The 17,493-nt window shown below is 36.1% G+C and overlaps 1 long non-coding RNA gene across 1 annotated transcript in view; it reads right to left on the reverse strand.

Annotated features, from left to right (window-relative positions):
• Positions 1–7,499, reverse strand: part of LOC107319269 — a 48,575-nt gene extending 41,076 nt beyond the window's left edge. Inside the window, exons 1-2 of the long non-coding RNA XR_001557715.2 lie at positions 7,360–7,499; positions 5,537–5,642 (exon numbers count right to left, since the gene is read on the reverse strand). This is a non-coding gene — a long non-coding RNA (uncharacterized LOC107319269). The remainder of the gene's footprint in view (positions 1–5,536; positions 5,643–7,359) is intronic.
• Positions 7,500–17,493: the final 9,994 nt, after the last annotated feature.

Consider the following 17,493-nt stretch of genomic DNA (forward strand, 5'->3'; position numbering starts at 1 on the left):
CCTGCCTTTCCTTGGCCTTCCCTTCTCTCACTCCCCGCCTTTTTGTAAATTATGTTTTCAGAGCAGCAGGAGAGACCAAAGCATGTTTAGCAAATACCTGTCTGGTAATATAATTGCAATGCTGCTACAATCCTCAATAGTAAAATATAGCAACTGGGAGGAGCTGTATATTCATTTGTCAATAAAGTGCTACCACACACTTTATTGAAGGGTGTCCCTATTTTTCTTTGATGAAGATGTTGCATAGCTTTCAGGTGCACATAAATCTGAGTGATTAATTTAGCATTCAAAGTTGGAATAAGGAGATTCAGGCCAAATTCCAACCCGACCTTTTGGCATCATTTCTTTGCACTTCAGACTTAGGCTCAGCTATTCAATTTTATTATGAGATAATTTTAAAAACAAATAGTTAAGTAAATGGTGGATTTGGTAGTGTTGTATATTTCCTTTTTTACTAAGTCTTTACCCTGCAGCATAACCACTAGCACATTCAGGTAAGTGCTCTTGTTTGTGAATACAGAAGGTGATTCAAAAGACATTGCTATGCAGCATAAAGACAATTCATTATGCTGGCCTTACTGTATTCACACTCTGTAGATTAACATAAATAATTATTGTAATACTGCACTGCATTGCAACGGAATATGCTTAGAGCTAATTGAACACAAAATTAATATACTTTTTATATTTCCTCATGAATTACAGTTCTTCTGTTTAGTGACAGAAACCTAGAATTAAAGCACAAGAAACAATTAATGTTATAATTATGTGTTCCTAAACTTATATTCAAAAGCATTGGCAAATTATTGTCAGAATATTTGCATACAAGCCAAACAATTAAGCTGTCAGCTGATTCTATTTCTGTCCCCCTTTTTTTTTTCCAACTTGCTAATTTTTTTAATCCATTTTGTTATCAGAGCCAGTCAGAACTTTCAACAGTATTGTGTTGTTTAATTTAAAATAGCATCAGTGGAGATTCACTACCTAAACTAAGAAGAAAAACATATTGATATTTTTAGTGTATCTCTCTTACTCTCTGGGTACCTGACAGTTCTTGGGAGTGAATTAATAACATAAATGGTAAAAGAATAGTAGGCTTACTGTCAACTGAGAACTGCAACAAAACCTTGAAGCAGTTACGCTAGAGGTAGCATTTTGATCATGCTGATATGCTGTAGTTTTCCCTAGCACAGTAAACTAATAACTCCTGGTTCATTAGAAATATCATTAAAAGTTTTTTTCTCTTTTTAAATATATGAAAACGTTTGACCTAAGAGGGTAAATATGTTGATTCTTATAAATGGAAAGGGAATTTACCAGTTCTAGAAAAAAATAAAAATTAATGGTACAGCTCATTTCTCAAGAAGAACCCACTGAAAAAAGTATCCTAATTTTCTGAAGACACTGTCAAATTGAGATATGTTGCACATGAAAATTCAAGCCCATTTCTTGTCTAGTTTATTTGTGCTCTGGCTCTGACTTTGGCAAATTTTACATCTGCAAGGGAAAAATATCATAATTTATTTTTTACCTTGAATTAAACAATCAGATCTTTGAAAAAGCTATATTTAGATTTCTTTTTTAATTGACCCATTATTTTGCTTGCTTTCACTGCCAGAACCCCCTACTGCAAACAAGGATAAGGATGCTACCTGGACTTCATTTGATAAATAGTTTTAATTAAAATATTCTGTACCATAAGTATTTTAATGTTATAGACAAACCAAAGGTATGCAGTAATAAATTAAATTATACATTTAAATTAATCTATAAATATGCTATAAAATTGACAGGATATTTTTAAGATAGGGAATGAGACATAGATTGCTAATTATGACAATTAAATATCATGAAGAAAAATAAATGACAATCAATATTCTAGAACTATTTTGTAAAAAAAAAAGGGGGGGAGGAAATATAATATCATTTAGATGTCTATAAAAGTGAAAAATTATTTGCAAGTTAGAGTTCTGATTTTTCTATTGTAATAAAACGATAAGCAGTAGAATATTATACTTCTCATCACTGCTAGTCATAAATACTGTACATATACTGTACTGGCACAATCCGTTATGGGATTCTTCTATTTGAGTCTATTATACTCAGGATAATAACATGTTTAATTTTTACTGATAAAATTTCCACGTTTTCTGCTCACTCAGAGTCTCATCCAGAAGTTCTACTGAAGTCAATGGAAGCTTTTTCTTTGCTCCTTACTTTCAAAAGATAGCAACATATAAATGCATTTAGAGTTGCACCAGTGTAGGCGTTACACACACATATGCAGGGCCTCAGCTTCATGGACTCTTTCTTTGTATGAAAAAAGACCAGGGCTTTTATCCTATTAGAAAGATACCTGAACCAAGAATTGTTTCCTGTGTCACAGGACACCTACCTGAAAATCTTTTAATAACCAGTTCTTCACATCATAAGAATGTTAAGTCCAGCTAAAAGATGCAGAGTTGCTTTGACTGCAGTGCTGTGTTAGGGGACAGCAAATGTGTAAATTGAGCATAACTCCATTAAAGTACTGTCTCAAAATTGTTTTCATAATATTAACTGCATGTAAAAGATGGGAATTTACAGACCACTTTCTTCACTACCATTTATTGAAATGGTAAAGGTATTTTCTTCAACACATATCTGGGCTAACATTCATTATTGTATTCATATTAAAAGTCTTCTCCATATCTTTCAATCATGTATTTTCCTTCTAATTAAGGCATATTCACTTTTTTTTTTCTTTTTTCTTTTTTTTTTTGCTAATTAGGTATTCTTTGTTGCACAATGTTTGCTCTAATCTTTTGGAATTTCTCTCAATATCTAGTCATTGCCTTCATTACTGGCTCCCCTAGAATCCAACTAAAGCATGTTATTTTTTCTGCTAATTATATCCTCATTTACAGATTGTTGCCTTCTCTGATTGGCTCTTTAAACCAGTTGCTATGACTTCATTAGCAATGTCTTCTGACCCTGTTATTTCTTGTGACAGGATTTGCTCCACTTGTCCTGTAGCACTGTATCCCAGGGTCACTCCTCTCCCGGGTTGGAATAGTGTCAAACACAAAAGGTTTAGGGCAGAGAAAATCACTGCTGAAGTTGCTAATTACCACATGCAGCAATGGTACAAATTAATGCTTCTAGCAGTTTAGGAAAAAAAGAAAAAAAAAAAAAAAAAGAAAACAAAAAGGAAAAAAAAAAAGAGTGTTTTAAAGGTGTCATTAACAGGTTAGTTTCATTTATAAATGTGCTTGGAAAAAAAACCACAAAAACACACAAGAAAACCATAACGTAGTGTATTTTTGCTTTTGCAATCTCTCCATCGAGTAAGTGCTTCTAAATCACGTGGGATTGCTTATCATGCTACATGGCAATAAAATCGCCTTATAAAGCATTCTTCAGCCAGATTATTTTTACGAGGCAAATTTCAGAACAGATTTTCCTTCTTTAACTTGAATTTCAGAGTCTCAATCTATGCTGTTATTTCTAACCTGTCCAATAGAAATTGTGATCTGCCTTAAATGCACAAAGAATTACATTTCCCGGTATTTTTTTTTTTTTTTTCCTGAAAATATTTTAAGTGATTATAGAGGAACAGTATTGCAAGGGAGAATTAAAGCATGTGAATGTGAAACAAAGTGCTTACATTAAGCTAAAGAAAGATATGAAATTACAATTTTCATGGGGTGCAAATATACGTTGTGCTTTCTGTGTTCCCCACTTTCAGTATCCTACAAATCTGAGCAATTTATCACCAGAACCAGAGATCCACACATATAGTAGAGTTTAACACAAGTTAGTTAATATGAAAAACGCTGTATCTAGTTGTTTGCAAAATTACTTTTGTTGATTAAAAGGCTCTTCAGAACTTCCGGCTTGTGAAAGGGTTTTAAATTGTCTAATGCTGATTGTGATTGCTATGCAGAAAAAAGGCAATGCGAAGCAAACCATTATATCACTGAATCTTTGTTAAGCAGGCCTTGAAAGTGCTTGACAGCATAATTAATCTTGTGATATGAACAAAGAAACCAACTCAATAGTATTGAAGATGCTTATTAAAAATACTAAATACCTTTTTCCACTTAAAAACCTTTTGAAATACTGTGGAAAGTGCCATTGCCTTTTTTGTTTTTGTAGTATTTTAGTCTAAAATTGATATGAGGAGGACACAGCATGAGGGAAAGAATAAACTGGATGACAATAAAAATTAGTTTGAAAAATAATGCTCCCTTATTTGGGGTGTCAGTTAAGCAACCTCCAAGCATTACAAAAGACCCTTGCACACACATGCATATACACTGTCTACTGCTGTTAGCTTCAGGAGTTATTTAAAATAATGACTAGTTGTCAGTCATATTACATTTTCAAAGTAAACTCTAATATAATAATTTATATTTAAATAGGTAACATCAATTTTAATTGTTGTTTCTGCCTTATATGGTGACTATATTGCATGATGCTATACCAGAGGAAATCATACATGTATGTTTCCCTGATAACATGGGATACATTTATGAAGAAGCTACTCCCAAATATACTGAAAGACTCCATAGAAACAGAAGGGATAGTATGCGTTGACAGTGGCTGGAAGTGACTGTATGCACAGCTTGTAACATATATGTTTGTGATACGCAGAAAGAATGAAACAAGCTTTCCATGTGAAAGCTCCTGACTTTCAGCAGAATGTTCAATTTCCTTTGAAAATCATAGAAAATGGAAACCAACATTTAGAAGAATATCGCACTTTTGATGTTCCTCATTTCATTAAGAACTTGGTACTGTGGCAAATTTTAACATTATTTGTTTAAGGCCAATTTACCTATTTCATTCTGGGAAGGATAATTATTCAGCTAGGACTCAATCCTACAATACGGTTAAGTCAAGAATAAAGCAGGCACTGTGTCAGTTATAGCCCAGCAAACCTGACACTTATAGACCCATGGTGAAATAGGTGAAATGACTGGCCCCTACTCACTACCTGACTAGAGGTGTTCCTTGTATGCACCAGGAACTAGCTAAGGAGTCAGTCTGGGAGCATCACAGCCTTGCGGAAGAGGGCATCCCTGGATTTGGTCCCAGTGACCTCTAGACCCCATGCAAGTTGTTCTTGTTTTCTGTTAAGGTCAACTGTTCTGTATACCTGGATAAAAGACTGCAGAATGGGGCAGAAGCATAATTTAAATTAAAAATATAAATAAATAATAAAAGGCAGCTCTGAACTTCAAATGTATCATTTTAAGCACTTTATTAGTTATGTCTGCTCTTATCCCTGCCAATGTAGTTTTAGTTTCCTGACTCCTCGGTGCTGCAAGAGGTTTCTCTGAGCTGCTAAGTTTCACCATGTTGTGAAAAGAAACATACTGCACAGCTCTGTGTTATGCAGAAGCCTCCGCACAGACAAATTCCCAGCACTAACACTGTTTTAGACAGTACGGTCTTTGGAGAGGGCACTGTCTTATGTTACACTGAAAATTACACATGCAGCCCTGCTTTTGATCAAGGGCTCCAGATCTTAGTTTAAACACAACCCACCTACCTCAGTAGTCAGCATCCAACAAAACGTGAATCAAGTCCATGAGCAGGAGCATGCTGAATCACAGCCTTCTTTTAAACATTTCAAATGTTTGTAGCTGCACTTCTTCCTGAAAATGCAAAGCTTATTGATTAAAAAATAGGCTGAATTTTTGAGTTAACACACCCTACTTCAACTTACCTTCAAGGTGTTTAATGCTCCCTAAAGATATTAGAAGCATACTGTGCTCCACTTTAGTAACAGTGAATCAACTCTGGGGTTGATTGTCTTCTCTCAGAGAAGACTTCCTGCGACATACGGCAATCTCACTGAGCACAGACAGTGTAGGAGGCTCTGATGGCAATCGCTACTGCAATTAGCAAACCACACTATCATATTCATGTTTTACTCTATCGTTATGATTCTAAACATTGGACCTTTTCTTGAATCCTCTATGTACAGAACCCCCATTAATTAAAATCAAACAGCAAGAAATATATAAAAAATCAATGGCATAATATGACTCATGTTATTTAATTAATGGGTAATTCCTCATGCCAATATGCTGAGAAGGCTTGAACTTGACCTTTAGGATTAAAAAATTCACCATGTGAGAAAATTTGCTTTTTGCTAATCACATTTCTCCTCAACAGATTTTAAATACACACTTAAAATCTGTCGACAATGTGTTCAAGTACATACAATCCCTAACACTGCAAGTAAGCTGTTGTTGTTATCCATACCAACACTGATAATGGCATGAACAAAAAATACCTGGTGGCACACACATCAATGTTAGAATATACAAAACAGTATTTTCCCTGTCGTTGCTCCAGGTGATGATAAACGGCCCACCAGCAATGACTTTCTCCTCTCTGTCTTTTTTCAGTCATTCATTTGAAAATTACCACACAGGTATCATTTGTTGAGCAATGTTAAGTGTAGGAGCACGTGGAGACAAAGTCTGTATTTCATAATAACTCAGCAATATGGATTTTGGCCTTAAGGGTACATTCATTCAAACAAGAGAATAGCAGTAAAAAGCCCATGAGCAAAATCCTGCAAGCTTACAAAAGGAGATGTTCATTCAGGGGTGAACGCTTTATTTCAAGTTTAATAAATTTCATTTTCAAGGAATTGCCAACTCACACAAATTTGTCACTAATCTTGAAACTGGAGATCCTATTTTTCCTGCTCGCACAGCTAGGAGAAGACAAATGGTTCCTCACCATCAGTTAAAGTGGTTTGCTCTCAGCTTTTCCTCAGCTTCATCAGCTGCTTCCTGCCTGTTCTCAATGGAAGCTGTAAAACACGCTGTATCTATATTGCCCTGGCATAATAAAGGACAGTATACTTCTGTAGTTCATACTGTTTATCCACAGACATCTGATGCATCAGGAATGCTGGAAGCATCGTTAGGGAGCCACGTGACCATTCAGGAACCCTTACACACTCTCTGAAAGGCTGCCAGGGGAACTGCAAGTCCAAGTTCATCCAGTGCTTGGAACACAACAAGGTCTGGTTCACACACTTTCTGATGAGACATCCCTATACCCAAAGAAAAGCCAGGATCGTTTCAGTCATACATGGACAGGCAGTTTGCTAGGGACACATCCTGTCCCAAAGAAGAGTATCTGACCTTGCTCAGGTACCAGTGCTGGAAAATAAAGAGAGAAAGACCTGTGGGAGCACACATTTCTGGAAGTTGAGAACACAACAAGCTCTCTGTCAGGTTGCTAGGAGGTCCCTGCTCCATCTTATGGCTGCCCTTCCCTGCTTGAACACACTTGATGCAATCTGCCAAACAAAAATCTAAACACAGAGGTCATTCATCTTTACCTACTGACCTGCTTGTTCATGTCAGCATTCCCAGTACTGCAGAGTCAAGGCCGATGACTATGAGCATCAGTGGCTGGTCAGAGATCCTTCATGGAAAGGGTGCTGCAAATATCAGCTGAGGGCCCAAACCTTGCATTTTCCCTTGAATCTGCCTGTTGTATGAAAAGATACAGTTCATGTTCCTTTGTACATATCACCACTGCATTCTTTTGAAGAACCATTTGAACAAAGAACGCAGAGGTATAAGTCCTCATCCACATGAGGGGCAGAAGGGAACAAGGGACCCATTTCTGTTTACCTTTACTCTGCCTATGGAATTTGACTCTATCCAAATATTTTCCAGTTCTCAGGTACTTTGAAACAGAACATGACTACAATAGTTTGTATAGCTCCATTTTCCCTTTTTCCTTAAAATCTGGCGAGCAAGGCAAACCAGGCATTCCTTGCTCCCGGCAAGAGGGACACAAGTGCACCTTGATACAAGTTAATATCTTTCCGCAGAAGAGATAACATTTTTTGGATGTGGTCCTCTTACCCACTGGAAGTGAAGAGGGGGAACCAATGAGATGAACTGCTAAATTAGAGAAGTCACATGATGAAGGAAGAATTGAAAGACTGAGTAAATCTTCCTCTGGTCAAGTCCTGACATCTGACAGAAACAGCTTGCTTTATTCAATGCTTCATGGTCACCCTTCCTGGACTAAAAGGAAGATCAGGTCAGGATGGACAAGGTAGAATATAAATTTATGTTGCAGGACTGCTTCTTGCAGTGGGAGCACATTTATCAGCACTGGCATAGTCTGGCCTGCATGACCAGGGCAGTGCCTTTAGGGTATTCTCGTGGGAAAAAGTTCACAGGGAGAAAAAAATGGCAGCAAAGAAGGGGAGAAAGTTGTATGAAAAACAAAGGTCAGAGGGCTATAAAGGCTGAAAGAGAAAAAAATAGTATTTTATGGATGGTTAAAAAAACAGAGGTGTTTTATGATTATAGAGTTGGAGAATCGGGAATACCAATTAGGGGTGAGAACATAAGACAAAGGAACTCTGCTGAAAACAAAAATGAGATTGCACATGGAAACAGAGGCCACTCAGAAAAAAAAAAAAAAAGATAAACATGGGTGGAAATTTGGCAGTGTTGTAAGAGAAAGAGATAAAATGAAAAGCAAGAAATTACTATCTCTGAAGATGACAAGCAGATGATAGTACATCCTGACTTAGAGCCTATATTAGAAAGAGCAGAGATTCTTTCCAGGTCCACATTTCAATATGTTTTCAGCTTGACTTCCCAAATGCATTGTGCCTTAAACTATCCAAATCCTTTTCTTTCTCCCTAATCACTTTTGGATTCATTGCCCTATCTGACACAGCATAATTAGAAGTAATTATATCCCTGCAAGTTTCATAAAAATTAGCAGTATGGGGAAAGACCAATATAGAATCTCTGCTGTATGTAAAGGCAGATATAATGCTACCTTGCATTTAGGAGAAGACAGTTGGGAGGCAGCACATGTATTACTCCTGTCTGGTCACAGCATCGCTATCTCCTTCCTAGTCATGGTGTGGTTATCGAAGAACATAAAGGATGCTTTCCTGGGAAGCCACACTTCATTTATCCATGAATATATCTTGATGTTCTGTTTAAATCTGAATTCTTTAAAGAATGTTATGATTTGAGAGATCTACTTCAGATGCAAATAATAATGAGGTAAAGCTCTTTTGTTTGTCTGCTAGAATTCTAATCATTCGGACAGTATGGTTTTTAGCTTACTTTTGTAAACCAGAGATTATTCAAGAGAATTTACTATTGATATAAATAAATGAGAGTCAGACAATATAATGTCAATGATTTACATGTATCCAAAGTTTGATGGGGAAAAATTTACTAGTTGCCATAAAGGCTCAATGTAACCATTTTACAATTCAAGATAAAATTACATTTTTCTAAAAAATTAACTATTTGATCAGCTACTTAACACAACCTGGGGAAAAAACACAACAACAAAACACATCAAATTCTTCAACATTATCAACTTCTGTCCCATGATATAAACAGTCTCAACAGTATTTAAAAATGATACATAAAATCTCAGCAATCATAGAGAGGCAATCTTACCATTACAAAAAAGAGTATAATTAATTATACAAAAACATGAAAATACAGGAGGATGCATTTTTGCTGCTCAAAATACAGCAATTGCTGTTTCTACTGACAATGTGCATAGAGTTTGCAAAATATAGAAAGAAAAAAAAGATCAAGATCTCTACTATAAATAATCACATTTACATTGGAATATAGTTAACACACTGTTTAACAAATACCTTTGTTTTCTTACTAAAACAACATTTTATCCACACACAGATAAACGTAGGTCAAGTAGGATCTGAAATCAAGTTAAGAAATTTTCAAGCACTGTCTCTCAATATTTAGTAACACAGTCAATAAAAAAAGAAAGACAACTCTGCAGGAGGGCAACAAACCCAGACTTAACTATGACATGCTGTCTATCTCTCATGCTTAGACATACTGTGTTCTGACTTACTATAAGTAAAATGAACAGTATGGAATATGCATTGCAGATGGATCACTTGCTGAGCAAAGCTTTCTGGCATTCATATACAGAGGTAAAAGCCATTCACTATGGTTCAGATGTGAAAGAGAAAAAGAAGAGAAAAAAATATGCAAATTCTGATATCAACTAGCTTTTCTGGACAGCTCAGTTTTTAACAATGTCAATTAGTAAGGCATTATAAGTGTGGAAGACAGTTATCCAAATTCACTGACATTTCCAAAGGAAGGGCTCATCAGTAATCAGTATTACAACACAAGGGCACACTGCTTGAGGATCTAGCTGGTTGGTGAACAGTTAAAGAGAAAATAAGAAGTTCAAATCAGAACTACCAGTAGATCTCAGCAGTTTAATAGATGATCTTCACAGGTAATGCTCTCTCATTTGAAATACATCTCCACTGGTAGAGCAACAGCTTGAGCTTGATGGATATTCTTATTGCATTCTGAGGTGTGAAGAAAAGGCCTGAACTGTGCATATGCTATAGAAGACAGTTTTCCCTACTACTTCTGGTGGCTCATTGTAGCTGTTACTGCTTTGTTTACAACCTTTGCACTCCATGATGTCTCTTGAAAATACAGCATTTCCTTGTCTGGTTGCTTTCAAATAAAGTGGTGTTTCTGCTCTGAGGATATTCTGTAAAATGACATTTGACTCAGTTTTTCTATGACTCCCAATAGCGTTCATTTTACATAAATAACTGTGCATCCAGTCACACAGCACAACCTAACACTCAAGCTGGTTCTTTTCCTCATCTTTTTATTGCTATACCCTCAGCTAATGCTTGGGTTGCTCTAACTGCTTTTACATCCTTCTGGAGAAGAGGCAAAGAATGGATATAATCCATCTTGCCCTGCCTTAGTTGTTTTGTATCTGAACGTAGGCAGGAATGTGAATTAGTGAAAAATAATTTTCTTGATGAAACAAGCAGTTATTCATGAACATAAACATCTAGACGGAAGGTCTGCTAATTAGTGTTTTTTTTTTTCACAGGTTGTAAAAAGTTATGTTTCACTTTAAAGTCAGAAAGAATCATGTAATCTGTAAGAAGGTCATTCGTGAGTGAGAGACTGTCCATTATACTGCAGGCAGAAGTGACTGACAGTACCTTTGGCATAAGGAATCTGAAAGCAACTTAAAAGCAGAGAGTATGAATGATAGCTTGACATGACCACAGCTCTACAAGGCAGATTTAATCTAAAATCCTCTAGAACATCTTTATTCTTCAATTTCAAGATTTTCCCTTATCAAATAGCATTTCTAAAATTTAAAAAAGAGGGAGAACAAAAAAACCTAACCAGGACAATTGCTTATCATTACATGAATCAGTTGTCAAGAGATCATCCCACTTAGATGGCATGACAAATGCATTTTAGAATGAAGAAATTCCAGCAGGAGCTGGAAAGGACAGCTTGTACATTTCTGATGTGCTTTCCAACACAAGCAAAGTGAGTCTTAACTCAACTGTTCAAGACATGCAGTATTAGAATTTCTCAAAACCTAAGCATGCTGATTTTAATTTTTTGGAACAAACAGATTTCCTTTTAGAGCTGTTCTAAGTGCCCAGGATCTTGAGACAAATTGAATAGTCAGTCTACTTCAACATCCTATTCGTGCCCTCTTAAAAGATGCTCTGTAGGAATAGAGAATAATTGTTCCACCAGGAAGGTATTCATGGGAAAAATAATTTAATATACTAGTCTGAAATCTATGCAAGGTATAGTATATAATGCAGATAGTTACTTTTTTCTCAAATAAACATATTTTAAACTTAATGTTAAAGTGTTCAGTCCTTCACTCTCGCTAAAGTCCTATCACCATACAGCTTCAAGTGAGCTTGATATTTTCCATCTACATGACCTCGAATCTAGACTTGGTTATTTTACCATCAATATATTCCACGCCAAATGATACAAAACCTCCTTTGCCTTTGAGCTCAGTATTTTTTCCCTGCTTCTTACATATTTTACATCTCTCCTCCTAACATTTAGGAGGTAAGCAAGAAGGAACCAGCTGCCTGGAATATAACTCGATATAGCTTTAGATTATAATCATTCAGTTGAGCATACCCTTGTATATCTACTATACTGGCTGTTCTTATATTGCTTTACCATACAGCAATTAAAGCAGCATTGGAAGTAGATTATCACATATTTATCTTAAATGGCCTACATACAATCAGGTCAGTTGCACCCATGAATTCCATGCCCACAGTAATATCAGTCCTTATATATCAGCTAAAATGCTCTTAGTCAATGTCTGAACAGATGGCACTGTGAGTATAGACTCTTCATGGCCAACATTTCAAGCATAGTGCCTTGCCACTAATAAGACACTGGCACAGCTTTAGAAGAACATGATGTTCTGTTGTATTTCAAAACAACATTTCCACTGGAAAAAAATACCAGTAAACAGATTTTGAGATGTCCAAAAAGAATATCAGCTAATCCAGAATATCCAGCAGTGGCAGTATTGGATATTTCTGTTGTCATACCCATATGGAATTTGATTTTATTGTTTTGTCTTTTCAACTGGAGATAGAATTTCCTATTGAACTGGTGCTATAGCATTGAATACCCAGGTGTTCAGCTTTACTCTTTTGCTCTGAGAAAAGCACATGGCTTCAGACTTCTATTCTGACTTAACATTTCAGGAGCCTACAAATGGATTGATGTTGTGGTTATGCTAACAACCCCTGACACTTCACTTTGGAATGTAATACTAAAAACAGCAGTTGCCATTATTTATCTTAGCTGACTGAAGAATGAGATATATTCCCAAGGTTTTTTTGTGTTTTTTTTTTTTTTTGCTTTTTTTTTAATGCCAATTACAATTATTTTGCCATGTTAGACAGCATTTTAGAGCAGCATTCATCTGCCCAAATATAGATGAAGCTGTCTGTACCTAAGCTACTTGTGCAAGCTCCTTTTATAGTCAGTGGAGAGAAACAGGTACTTTTGGAGCGCAATTGATCTTCTCTTAAGATTGACAGCTACACTGTAGACATCTAAAGTTGGATGAGATTAATAGTGTCCCCAGCATTTACTAAATTATGCAATATTCTATATAAATAGAAGACAAAGTCTCTATCCTAAAGAGCTTTCATCTTCAGTCAATACATTTCCAGAACTGAGCATCTAAAAAAAAAGCGTCAAGTGCTTCCCTTTGATGTTATTCCATAAGGTGCACTCTGGTTTTCCTGGACAGCACTCTTTAGAGAGCAGTACTTTCAGGACAGAGAACAAGAAGGATTCAGAAAAGAACTTCTTAGAATTGCTTTTACAGAATTGTGATAGGAAACTTCTTGGAAAGTCTGGGTTCATTTTTGTTTGTTTGTTTGTTAAGGAAGTAAGTTGTATTTTGTCAAATTTTGAAGTTGAGTTTGAAAACGAAGGTCTGCAAAGTAGAGTAAGGAGTAATGCTTGTCTGCAGCAGCCTATTCTTCCCACATATGCTGATTTCTCTGGGAAACAGCAAAGCAAAGTAGTGGTTCCTGCTCTTTGCTGCTCAGTGACTGGCATGCCTGTTCACAAGCACAGAGAGGCGTGGGAACTAGAAACATTACTTGTGCAATTTTCCAATCCATGGACAGTGCACTGAAGAGGTCAGAATCACTGCAAAACAGGCTTGATGATAAACTAAAGGTGAATATTATCACTACTCTTTCTTTTGCATATAAAATTAAAATTAAAGGAATAGGCACAATATGTCTTTTCTAAAGCAACGGACTTCTTTTTGAAGAGGACAAAAATTACATCCATACTTACACAGAGCTCAGTTAAAACACAGGAAAACATTTTTCTTGCTTGCTTTGCTGTAACCAAATGAAAAGCAAGTTCTGGGTAACTGTAGTAATCCAATATGTTTAACAGTTTGTTTAGAGATAAAATTATATTTTATATATTACTATAATAGTAGATTGACATATTAGGATGAAGCACAAAATGAACTTTGAAGTACTGCTAAATTAAGTATGGATCTGTGATATATATGTATCTTAGATTGTAGCTGAAGTAAAGTAAGCAATGTCCGTATTTCTAGGCAGTGCCTGAATGACTACAGCAATTACAAGTAAGATCACTAAGAGGCGAGAGGTGAAACTCATAGCGTTTCTTTGTAAGATTAGAGACAGCCATCTCTCTCCAGGTTCTGTAGCTCAGTTTTAAGAAAAATTAAATCTAAAGTTTTGCCTGCCCAATCTTAAGTGATCAGGTAAATTGAAAATCACTGGCCCAGAAAAAAAATTCACAGCAGTATGAAATATCCTGATAAGGTTTGTAATAGCCACTTCCCATCACAAAATGAGGCAGCATTCGAAATAACACCAGACACAAGCTGCCCTTCAAAAACTTTGCTCTCATAGAAATGACTTTAGGAGATTTTAAAACAAATTTTGATTATTCAAAAAATTAAAACTTTGCACTCTATAACTTTGCCGAACACAAAGAGCATTGGTGAAATATATGTTACCACACAAAAGCTTCTCTTTCTGATAGGCTTCTGATCCAGAATGGCAGCTTCCAGATGAGTTACCTACAGCACAGTGAAGTCTATTCCTACAGATAGAGAAATAACTTTGATCAGATGCACACCAGGTTTGGCAAATCAGTTCAGGACATACCTTATTTGATGAGCTGGACCCTAGAAGAAGTTGAAAGTAAATTATCCTATCGAATACAAAGTACCACAGCTAAAACACTCAATCTGATAAAGTAGCCATGGTAACAATGGCAGAAAAACAAGTATTTATATTTCTCAGGTAAAACAGAGCAGAGCTCTGTTTTTTTAAAAAAGAATTTTTCCTACCTCATATACCCTGTCACAGTATAACTAGTCTAAATAGAACATTCTTCTTCAATACATATAATTTCTTCAGTGCATATTTAACTATTCAAATTTAGCTAACATACTATTTTTGCTAAAATATAAAGCAAAACAAGATCTCAGTCACAGCCACAAAATCTTTTTTAATGTATTCCTTGTGCTACTTCTGAATATTAATAAAAATTAATAATTAATTTTGCCTTTGGCATTGCAAGATATACTAGTTTTAATTAGTGTACTGTACTCCTATACAATTAAAAAATAATTGATGTCCACACTTATTGGCGGTCTCTGTGATCTCTTTTCCTGTTGTTGTCAACAAATGCCTCAAAAAACAAGTTCAAGAATGTTTTGCTGTCCACTTGATTTACACACCAAAAGTAACAGACAAATCTTTTATGATGAAACAGAACAGTTTTCTGTTTAAATTATACACAAGTATATTAACTAGAAAGAGAAAATTAAAAGCTGATGGCTCAAAGAAATAATGGAAAGACTATCAAAATGTTTAGTCTCCTAACAAATTTGCCTGGAACATATCAGTGTGTGACAGAGTATTTCAGCTTAAAAGTAGTGGCCATCTTGTAGATTTGTTATGTCAATCCTATCTAGCATTTAATTCTGATGTCCCTCTTGATCAGTTCCAGTTATTTAAATTCAGCATATCGTGTTACTGTTTTCCTACATCGTATTAATTGTATCATGAACTACTTGATTATATAACACTAAAGTCGCTCTGATTCTGAAAAAAAAATGAGTCTAAGAATTAAAGTATAAATCCCCACAGGAGGAAACAAAACCACTTCCCTTCAATGTATTTGCATCAGAAATTTTCAATAAATAGTTTTCTTTATTACAGCCACTAAAACAAAAATACTGAATTCCAGAGCATAAATTCTCCAGCAGTTATGAAAGACACACACAAAAAAATAATTTAAAAAAATCATATGATAAATAACAACTCAGACAAAGTACTCCTTCTTCAACCCAGAAGTTCCTGCTTGTAGCTTGAATCTAGGTCAGAAAACCCAGAAGAGACATTCTGAAGCATGACAAAAAGCTAACTACAAATTGCTGAGCTTATTTTTTCACTATCATAGTACTACACACACCTCAGAGATTGTCATAGGACAAGGGTTAGATAAAGAAATAGAATAAACAGAAGAACAGAAAGGAATTAGACATCAGTGGAATAAAAATGCACATTTTTTATTTCATCATCTAATCCGCATGCTTATAGAGTCATGAACATGAAAAATCAGCAAATCAGATATTTATGCAATTAATGCAGCTATCATGATTAATGATCTCAGTGGTCATTTTAACTAAAACTGGATAGTAAATCAAGTAACCTATTTAAATACATATCACCGAAGAACTGAGATCATTACAAAGTACATTCATATTTTTGAGGATTTTTCAAAGTTATTGCTCAACAACTTTTCTGGCACTAAGCACAGAAGTCAATGGCTTGCTTCAATTAAAGTAGATTCAGCTGGCTTCCTTTTATGCTTCAGACCAGAGGTAAGTCAGCCAGGAAAATCATTCTACAACTTCAGTTGCACTTTCAGAAGCAGACAGGCAGCCTATAGCTCCTGCCACTGTAACGAAGGCACATACAGCTAACGTGGTAAGGGAACAGTTGTACTAGATTACTGCAGAGGTCTTTTCCAACCTTTATGACTCTAAGCATTGGATGATTCCTTCTAAAAGCAGTACATATGCAAATACATATGTAAGACTGTAGTAGAAAGGGCAGGGTCAGTGTGAGTGGAGAATTAGTGGGAATGACTGGGTGTGGAAGCACTAAAGCAAACATCAGGAGTCTCTCATGAAGGGCTCATATTAATCTGCCAGGGGTGGAAGGCCATCCAGACTTACGCTGCTCCACAAGGCATCTTGTTTTGGAGACAAGGGACAGTGATGATCCCTGTCAACTCACAGAGGTGGGACAGGATGGGAACACTCAGCTCCAGAAGGTCTCATAAATGCCTGTCCATAACCTGAACATTGTCACCAGCCTACAAAGAACCACTTAAACATGACAAACAAAACAACTGTGTTAACCATCCACTATTCCCTACACCCAGATCTTCAGACTTGTCCAGTGGTCTGAATGCCTCAGTTTTCAGAGAAATACAAAGAAGATACTAATTTTAAAACGGATCTTCAAAAGATTTAAAGGAAAATCTGATTAATTAAATAAGAAAACAAACACACAAGAAAACAATATAATCTACCAGATATTTGCAGGCATCGTACTCCAGGGAATGACAGGAAGAGTGAGTTGCCACATTAAGAAACATAAGAGGCAGTTTTGCTATAAGAAGCTGCCATGCAAGGCAAGCTGCCCTTGCCCTTGGGTCCAGAAGGACCCCTAGAATCCTCTCAGCCCACACCACACTGCAGGGTTCCTGCTCTGGCTGTGTCCTGCCATTTCCAGCACTGCCCTCAAGCCTCCTGTCCTTGACAAGGACACCATTGGATCTTGCTCCCCTTCCCACCTCTCCCTGACAGATCCTTTCCAAAAATGCAGGTGCTTCAGAAATATTTTTCTCTCACACAAGTCGAGAAGCTCATCACTGCTTGCTCTTTTTTTCCTCTACATCTTTAAAGCAGCCATAATGATAACAAATCCTCAAATTCACCACCCTCTCCATGCTTCTCACAGCATACACCCTCACCTTCTGCACATGACATCCAACAGATACATTCTGTAGGAGAGCTTTGACCTAATCACAGCCCTACATT

Source organism: Coturnix japonica, chromosome 11 (assembly GCF_001577835.2).
Source record: "Coturnix japonica isolate 7356 chromosome 11, Coturnix japonica 2.1, whole genome shotgun sequence".
Taxonomy (NCBI): domain Eukaryota; kingdom Metazoa; phylum Chordata; class Aves; order Galliformes; family Phasianidae; genus Coturnix; species Coturnix japonica.